This window comes from Quercus robur, chromosome 5, assembly GCF_932294415.1.
Source record: "Quercus robur chromosome 5, dhQueRobu3.1, whole genome shotgun sequence".
Taxonomy (NCBI): Eukaryota; Viridiplantae; Streptophyta; class Magnoliopsida; order Fagales; family Fagaceae; genus Quercus; species Quercus robur.
The window spans coordinates 23,297,931-23,305,911 of record NC_065538.1 but is presented as its reverse complement, the minus strand read 5'-3'; positions in this window follow the sequence as shown (position 1 = coordinate 23,305,911).

Sequence of the window (7,981 nt, the reverse complement as noted above, 5' to 3'; positions counted from 1 at the left end):
TGCCTATTCAACTTTTCTCTACACCCAACCACGCGGACGAGGTTGGGCATGCATTTATCAGGGCTGTGCTTATAGAAACTAAGGACGTGTATCAAGAGAGAGCCAAAAGGAAGCCTAACCTAACCTTCAATTGTGAGCTATAAAGGAAACAAAAATAGCCCTTGGTACCCGCTATTCGGCTATAGCATCTTGAGGCACAAAGTGACCATTACAATGGGTGTAAAATTCAGACCGAAGAACCCGATTGAGGTTTTACACTTTCACAAAATTCAAGTTCGGCGTAATGTTTCGAGAATCTGCACACCAAAAATCAGAGAAAGGGGAATTAGTATAAAACATCTAGTGTTAGATTAAAAAAAAAAAGGGATATGCAACAACCCTTTGGATCTACGAATTTGGTTTGTTCGAGGAGGCCGTGCATGAGATCTCCTCTTACCCAGTTCCTAGTGACCTTTAGGAATTCCTGTTATGAGTTCTTGTTGGAGCTAGGAAGACACGAAATCTGCCTTAATTGGCCTCGGTGGACCTTGATGTAGTAGCCTGAGGACAAGTTACAGCCACAATTATGGATATAATTTATATCATGGTGGGTGAGCTTTACGCTGAACTGCCTATTAAACTTTTCTATACACCCAACCATGTGGAAGAGGTTGGGCATGAACTTATTAAGGCTGAGCCTATAGAACCTAAGGATATATGTCAAGAGAGAGCTAAAAGGAAACCTAACCACACCATCTATTGTAGGCTATGAAGGAAACAAAAATAGCCCTTGGTACCCACTATTCGGTGATAGCATCTTGAGGCACAAAGCAACCATCAAAGTGGGCGTAAACTTCAAACTGAAGAATTCAATTGAGGTTTTGTACTTCCACAAAATTCAAGTTCAGCTTAATGTTTCGAGAATCTGCACACCAAAAATTAGAGAAAGGGGTATTAGTAAAAAACACCTTGTGTTAGATAAAGAAGTTTTTTTTTTTTTTTTTTTTTTTTTTTTTTTTTTTTTTTTTTTTAATGAAAGGATATGCAACAACCCCTTAGACCAACGAATTTGGTTTGTTCGATGAGGTTGAGCATGAGATCTCCTCAGCATACTAGTTCCCAGTGACCTTTAGGAATTCCTCTTGTAAATTCTTGTTGGATCCAGGAAGACACGAAATTAGCCTAAATTGGCCTTGGTGGACCTTGATGTAGTAGCCCAAGGATAGGTTACTGTAACAATTACAGATATAATTTATATCATGGTGGGTGAGTTTTATGCTGAATTGCCAATTAAACTTTTCTATACACCCAACCACGTGGAAAAGGTTGGGCATGTACTTATTAGGGCTAAGCCTATAGAACTTATGGACATATGTCAAGAGACAACTAAAAGTGGGCTATGAAGGAAACAAAAATAGCCCCAGGTACCCACTGTTCAGCGATAGCATCTTGAGGCACGAAGTGACCATCAAAGTGGGCGTAAACTTCAAACCGAAGAATTCGATTTAGGTTTTACACTTCCACAAAATTCAACTTCGACTTAACGTTTCAAGAATCTGCACACCAAAAATCAGAGAAAGGGGTATTAGAATAAAATACCTAAAGTTAGATTTAAAAAAAAAAAAAAAAAAAAAAGGAAAAAAGGATATGCGACAACCCCCTGGATCTACAAATCAGGTTTGTTCGAGGTGGTTAGGCATGAGATCTCCTCAGCATACTAATTCCCAATGACCCTTAAGAATTCATATTGTGAATTTTGGTTGGAGTAAGGAAGACACAAAATCTGCCTTAATCAGCCTCGGTGGACCTGATGTAGTAGCCTAAGGGCACATTATTGCAACAATTATATATATAAAATTTATATCTTGGTGGTTGAGCTTTAGGCCGATCTGTGTATTAAACTCTTCTATACACCCAACCATGCGGAAGAGGTTGGGCATGCATTTATCAGGTTTGAGCCTATAGAACTTAAGGACTATCAAGAGAGAGCTAAAAGCATAACCTAACCCCACCTTCTATTATGGGCTATTAAGGAAACAAAAATAGCCCCTAGTACCCATTGTTTGGCTATAGCATCTTGAGGCATGAAGTGACCATCAGAGGTTGTGTAAACTTTAAACCGAAGAATCCGGTTAAGGTTTTGCACTACCATAAAATTCAAGTTTGGCTTAACATTTTAAGAATGCATACATCAAAAATCAGAGAAAGGGAATTTAGTAGAAAACACCTAGTGTTATTAAAAAAAAAAAGGGATATGCAACAACTCCTTGGATCTACGGACTTGGTTTGTTCAAGGAGCTTGGCATGAGATTTCCTCAACATACCAGTTCCCAGTGACCTTCAAGAATACCTCTTGTGAATTCTTGATGGAGTCAGGAAGTCACAAAATCTGTGGATGGGTTTTTGCAAAAATTATGGATATATTTTATATCAAGGTGGGTGAGCTTTAGGTAGAAGTGCCTATTAAACTTTTCTATACACCCAACCACACAAAAGAGTTTAGGCATGCATTTATTAGGGTTGTGCCTATAGAACATAAGGACATGTATCAAGAGAGAGCAAGCCCAACCCCACCTTTTATTGCGGGTTATTAGGGAAACAAAAATAGCCCCTAGTACTCGCTATTTGGCTATAGCATCTTGTGGGCATATATTTCAAATCGAAGAATTTGGTTAAGGTTTTGAACTTCCACAAAATTCAAGTTTGGCTTAACATATCGAGAATCTGCACATAAAAAATCAAAGAAATGGGAATTAGTAGAAAACAGCTAGTGTTAGACCAAAAAAAAAAAAAAAAAAAAAAAAAAAAAAACGAAGGATATGCAACAACCTCATGGATCTACAAACTTGGGTTGTTTGAGGAGGTCGGGCAAGAGATCTCCTCAGCATGCAAGTTCCTAGTGAACTTTAAGAATTCCTCTTGTGAATTCTTGTTGGATTCTAGAAGACACCTAATTTGCCTTAATCGGCCTCAGTTGATGTAGCAGCCCAAGGATAGGTTATTGCAAAAATTATAGATATAATTTATATCATGGTGGGTGAGCTATGGGCCGAACTACCCATTAAACTTCTCTATACACCCAGCCATGCGGAAGAGGTTTGGCATGCATTTTCAAGGGCTGAGCCTATCAAATCTAAAACATGTATCAAGAGAAAGCCAAAAGGGAACCTAACTCCACCTTCTATTGTAGGCTATTAAGGAAACAAAAATAGCCCCTAGTACCCGCTATTTGGCTATAGCATGTTGAGGCATGGAGTGACCATCAGGGAGGGCATAAACTTCAAACTAAAGAATATGATTGAGATTTTACACTTCCACAAAATTCAAGTCCAGCTTAACATTTCGAGAATCTGCACACCAAAAATCAGAGAGAGGTGATTTACGTAAAAAGGATATGCAACATCCCCTTTGATCTACAGATCTGGTTTGTTTGAGAAAGGGAGGTATGAGATCTCCTCAGCACACCAGTTCCCAGAGACCTTTAAGAATTCCTCTTGTGAAGTCTTGTTGGAGTCTGAAGACACGAATTCTACCTTAATTGTCCTTGGTGGGCCTAGATGTAGTAGCCTAAGGATAGGTTACCACAACAATTATAAATATATTTTATATCATAGTGGGTGAGCTTTAGGCCGAACAACCTATTAAATTTTTTATACACCCAACCATGCGAAAGAAGTTGGGCAAGTGTTTATCAGGGCTAAGTCTATAGAAATTAAGGACATGTATGAAGAGAGAGCTAAAAGGAAATGTAACCTCACCTTTTATTACGAGCTATTAAGGAAACAAAAATAGCCCCTGGTACCCGCAGTTTGACAATATCATCTTAAGGCACGGATTGAGCATTAGAGTGGGCATAAACTCCAAACCGAAGATTCCGATTGAGGTTTTGCACTTCCACAAATTCAAGTTTAGCTTAACATTTGGAGAATCTACACACCAAAAATCAAATAAAGGGGAATTAGTAGAAAACACCTAGTGTTAGATATATGCAACAACCTCTTAGATCTAAAAACCTGGTTTGTTCGAGGAAGACGGGTATGAGATCTAATTAAGAAGACATAAAATCTGCCGTAGTCGGCCTTGGCAGACCTTGATGTAGTAGCCTGAGGATAGATTGCTACAACAATTATAGATATTGTTTTTGTCATGGTGGGTGAACTATAGGCAGAACTACCTATTATACTTTTCTATACACTCAACAACGCAAAAGAGGTTGGGCATACACTTATTAAGGCTGAGCCTATAGAACCTAAGGACATGTATCAAGAGAGAGCTAAAAGGAAACCTAACCCCACCTTCTATTGTGGGCTATTTAGGAAATAAAAATAGCCACTAGTCCCCACTATTCAGCTATAGCATCTTGAGGCACAAAGTGAACATTTGAGTTGGCGTAAACTTGAAACCAAAGAATCTGTTTGAGGTTTTACACTTCCACAAAATTCATGTTCGGCTTAATGTTTCGAGAATCTGCACACAAAAAATTCAAAGATACGGGAGAAAGTGTTGGCATAAAATGAGAGAATTCTCAAATCTCAATTCTGATTCTAGAGGAAATTTTATTCAATCACAGATGGTTGAGTTTACAATGTCCAACCTTGTTATTTATGCACCAAGGAACTAGGTTGCACGGACACGCCATTTTTGGCGTCGTGTCGGTGTCAGACACATGTCGGACACCGGAATGGGTATGACTCGCCGGATTCTGGTGCCCGGCGAGTGTCTCTTTTTTTTTTTTTTTTTTGCTTCTCCGACATGGCGCCGACGCGGCGCTGACATTGCTTCGACACGCTAGTAGTGAAAAAAAAAAAATCACAGATTTTGACAGATGGACTTACCAATACCATTGATTTTGAGATATTCCCAAAAACAAAAATTCTTAAGAGTCTGAGAAGTCTAAGTTAAAACCCACATCTCAAGTTCTCAACCCACCCTCTCTCTGACCTCTGCCCGCTGCCGCTGCCGCTGCCGCTGTCCTCTGTCCCTCGCCGGAGCTAGATCGGGCCGATCGGCGAGCTCTATAGACGTCGACGCCGTGCCCTGTCCCTTCCGATCGGCGAGCTCCTCCTCTCTCCTTCTTCTTCTTCTTCTTCTGCTTCTTTTTTGTTTTCTTTTTCTTCACTCTCTCACCCAGATGCCTTCTGTCTTCTAGTCTAGTTCATTTTAACTTTTCTAATACATTTTTATATTTCCTCTTTGTTTTGTGTGTCTTCTGTCAACCCCACGTGAAAGTCACTTTCAAACATTCAATTTCAAATTTTAACTATTGAGTACCATATGTCAGTGCCATGATGTCTTTGATATGCTATTGGTCCAAAAGAAAATAATTTATATTATTATTTTGACTATTAGTATTAGTATTTGAATGTAGCCTATTTAAACTTTTGATTTGTACTCTAAACATTTTGTGTGTATTATTATACTACTTTGGGTGTTAGTTTACTTATTTGTAGTTCTTACATAATTTAAATTCTAGACATAAACGTATTTTATGTTTAAAAATATTAAAAAATATGCCTAAATATAAAATTTAATTAATTATTTAAGCATCGTATTCTTGCTGTGTCGTGTCCTTATTTTTCAAAAATTGCCGTATCCCCGTGTCTGTGTCCGTGTCTGTTCAACATAGCCAAGGAATTGGTTATGCTGACCTCACGTGGACATCATCCCTAATAACAACCCGTTAACAGACTATAGCTAGCACATGAGCAAAAATAATTAATCACTTGTTAAAGTCATAACAAACTATAGCTAGCACGTGTTAAACAATTAATCACATGCTTAAAACTCGTAATTATAATCTGCATGTGTAGAAACAATTAGGGTTCGTTTGGTAATAGTATTTGGTGTTCTTGTTTTCAAAACAATTTGAACAGAGTTTTCGAATTTGGGTTAAAAAACTGTATTGAAGTTACCAAAATGCTCAAATGTGTGTTTGGCATGAGTTTTTCACTCAAAACTAGTCTTCATCTAATAAAAAATTATCACAACCCACAACAAATTTTTTTTTTGATAAGTAATAAGTTTTATTGATATCAAAAAGGGACACCTTAGCACACAGGAAGTGTACAAGGGGTCAATAAATCAAGTACAACAATCACAAGAATCAAGGAAATCAATAAAAGAAGGGAATGATTGGTTTTGCAACGCAACCAACCAATCCAATAAAGTTCTAAAGAAAAATAACTTGAGGTCTGGAATGGATCTCTCAATATTTTCAAAACATCTACTATTTCTCTCCCTCCAAAGACACCACATTAAGCAATGAGGAGCAATTGACCATATATAACCATTTCGATGATGACCAAACCTACCTTGCCAACACGCTAGGAGCCCCAAAATAGATTGCAGCATAACCTAGCTTACTCCAAATAAACCCAAGACCATAGACTACAAATCCATAGCAACGGAACAATGAAGAAAGAGATGGCCAACTAATTCACCATTACTCTTGCGCATGTAGCACCAATCAAATATCCAAACCTTCCTTTTTTGTAAATTATCAATCGTCAAACATTTCCCTAAAGCAACAGTCCAAACAAAGAAAGCTACTCGAGAAGGAATCTTATGTTTTCAAATACTTTTCCAAGGAAAACAGTAGTTAGTAGAGCCCACTAAAATTTTGTAATAATCATTAACCATGAACCCCTTATCTTTACCCGGTTTCCAACACATCTTATCCTCCCCAAACCTCCTTATTGAAGAACCGTATATGGTTTCCATGAAACCTGACAAAGCTACTAATTCCTGAGTATGCACACCCCTAAAGAAGCTTACATCCCAAAAGAGGACGCTATTGGCAGACTTCATAAGCTTAGCCCCACTAGCCTTCTTATTCTTGCAAAATCTAAACAAGTTAGGATAGCTGATTGCAAGAGATGTCTCTCCACACCAACGGTCTTGCCAAAACTTTACCCTAGATCCATCACCAATATTATACAAAATATGGCGTGAAAAAGAAGGCCATCCCCGACTGATATTTTTCCATAAACCAACACCATATGGATCATTAACAGATTTGGTACACCAGTCCCCCCACACACATCCATATTTCACCTCTATCAATTGCCTCCAAAAGGCATCCTTCTCAATCCCAAATCTCCATAGCCACTTCCCAAGCAAAGCTTCATTAAAAAGTCTTATCTTCCTTATCCCCAAGCCACCTGAAGAAATGGGAGAACAAATAGTAGCCCATTTAACCAAATGAAATTTAGGTTCATCACCAATGCCACCCCATAAGAAATTCCGTTGAAGTTTCTCCATTCGGTTAACCACAATAGCAGGTATAGGAAATAAAGATAGAAAATAAGTGGGTAAATTAGATAGAGTGCTTTTGATTAAAGTGACTCTACCTCCCTTGGATAAGTACAAGCATTTCCATTATGCTAATCTCCTTTCCATTTTCTCCAGAATCGGGTTCCATATAGTCTTATCCTTGAATTTAGCACCCAAAGGAAGACCCAATTATTTCATTGGAAGAGTACCCTCCTGGTAGCCAAGGACATTCAACAGTAAGTCTATATTATGCACCACTCTAATGGGAACCAATTCTGACTTGCCAGATTTATCTTTAAACTAGAAACCGCCTCAAACCAAATAAGAATCATACGAAGAATCAAAATCTGATCTAGGTCAGCATTGCAAAAAATTAGAGAGTCATCTGCAAAGAGGAGATGACACACCACCAAGGATCTTCCCTCTAAGTTACCCACACTAAACCTTAAAAACTCTATTTAAGGTTCTCATTCCAAACATAGTTTTTAATAGTGGGACCCATGGTTTTCAGGATTTGAATACTTGAAAACTGTTTTGAGTTCAGCTTACAAAATGGGACCTTAGTCATATGTTCTTCAAGAGCGTCCATTGCCATGTTCATTTCTCAGCCATGTCATCATCCCATGTGCAATAGTATCCTGACTCATCATACCCATGTAGATTATTTGGCCATGCCACATCATCATGCCCTAGATCACAGGCCTTCCAATTTGTATGATTTCATAGATTC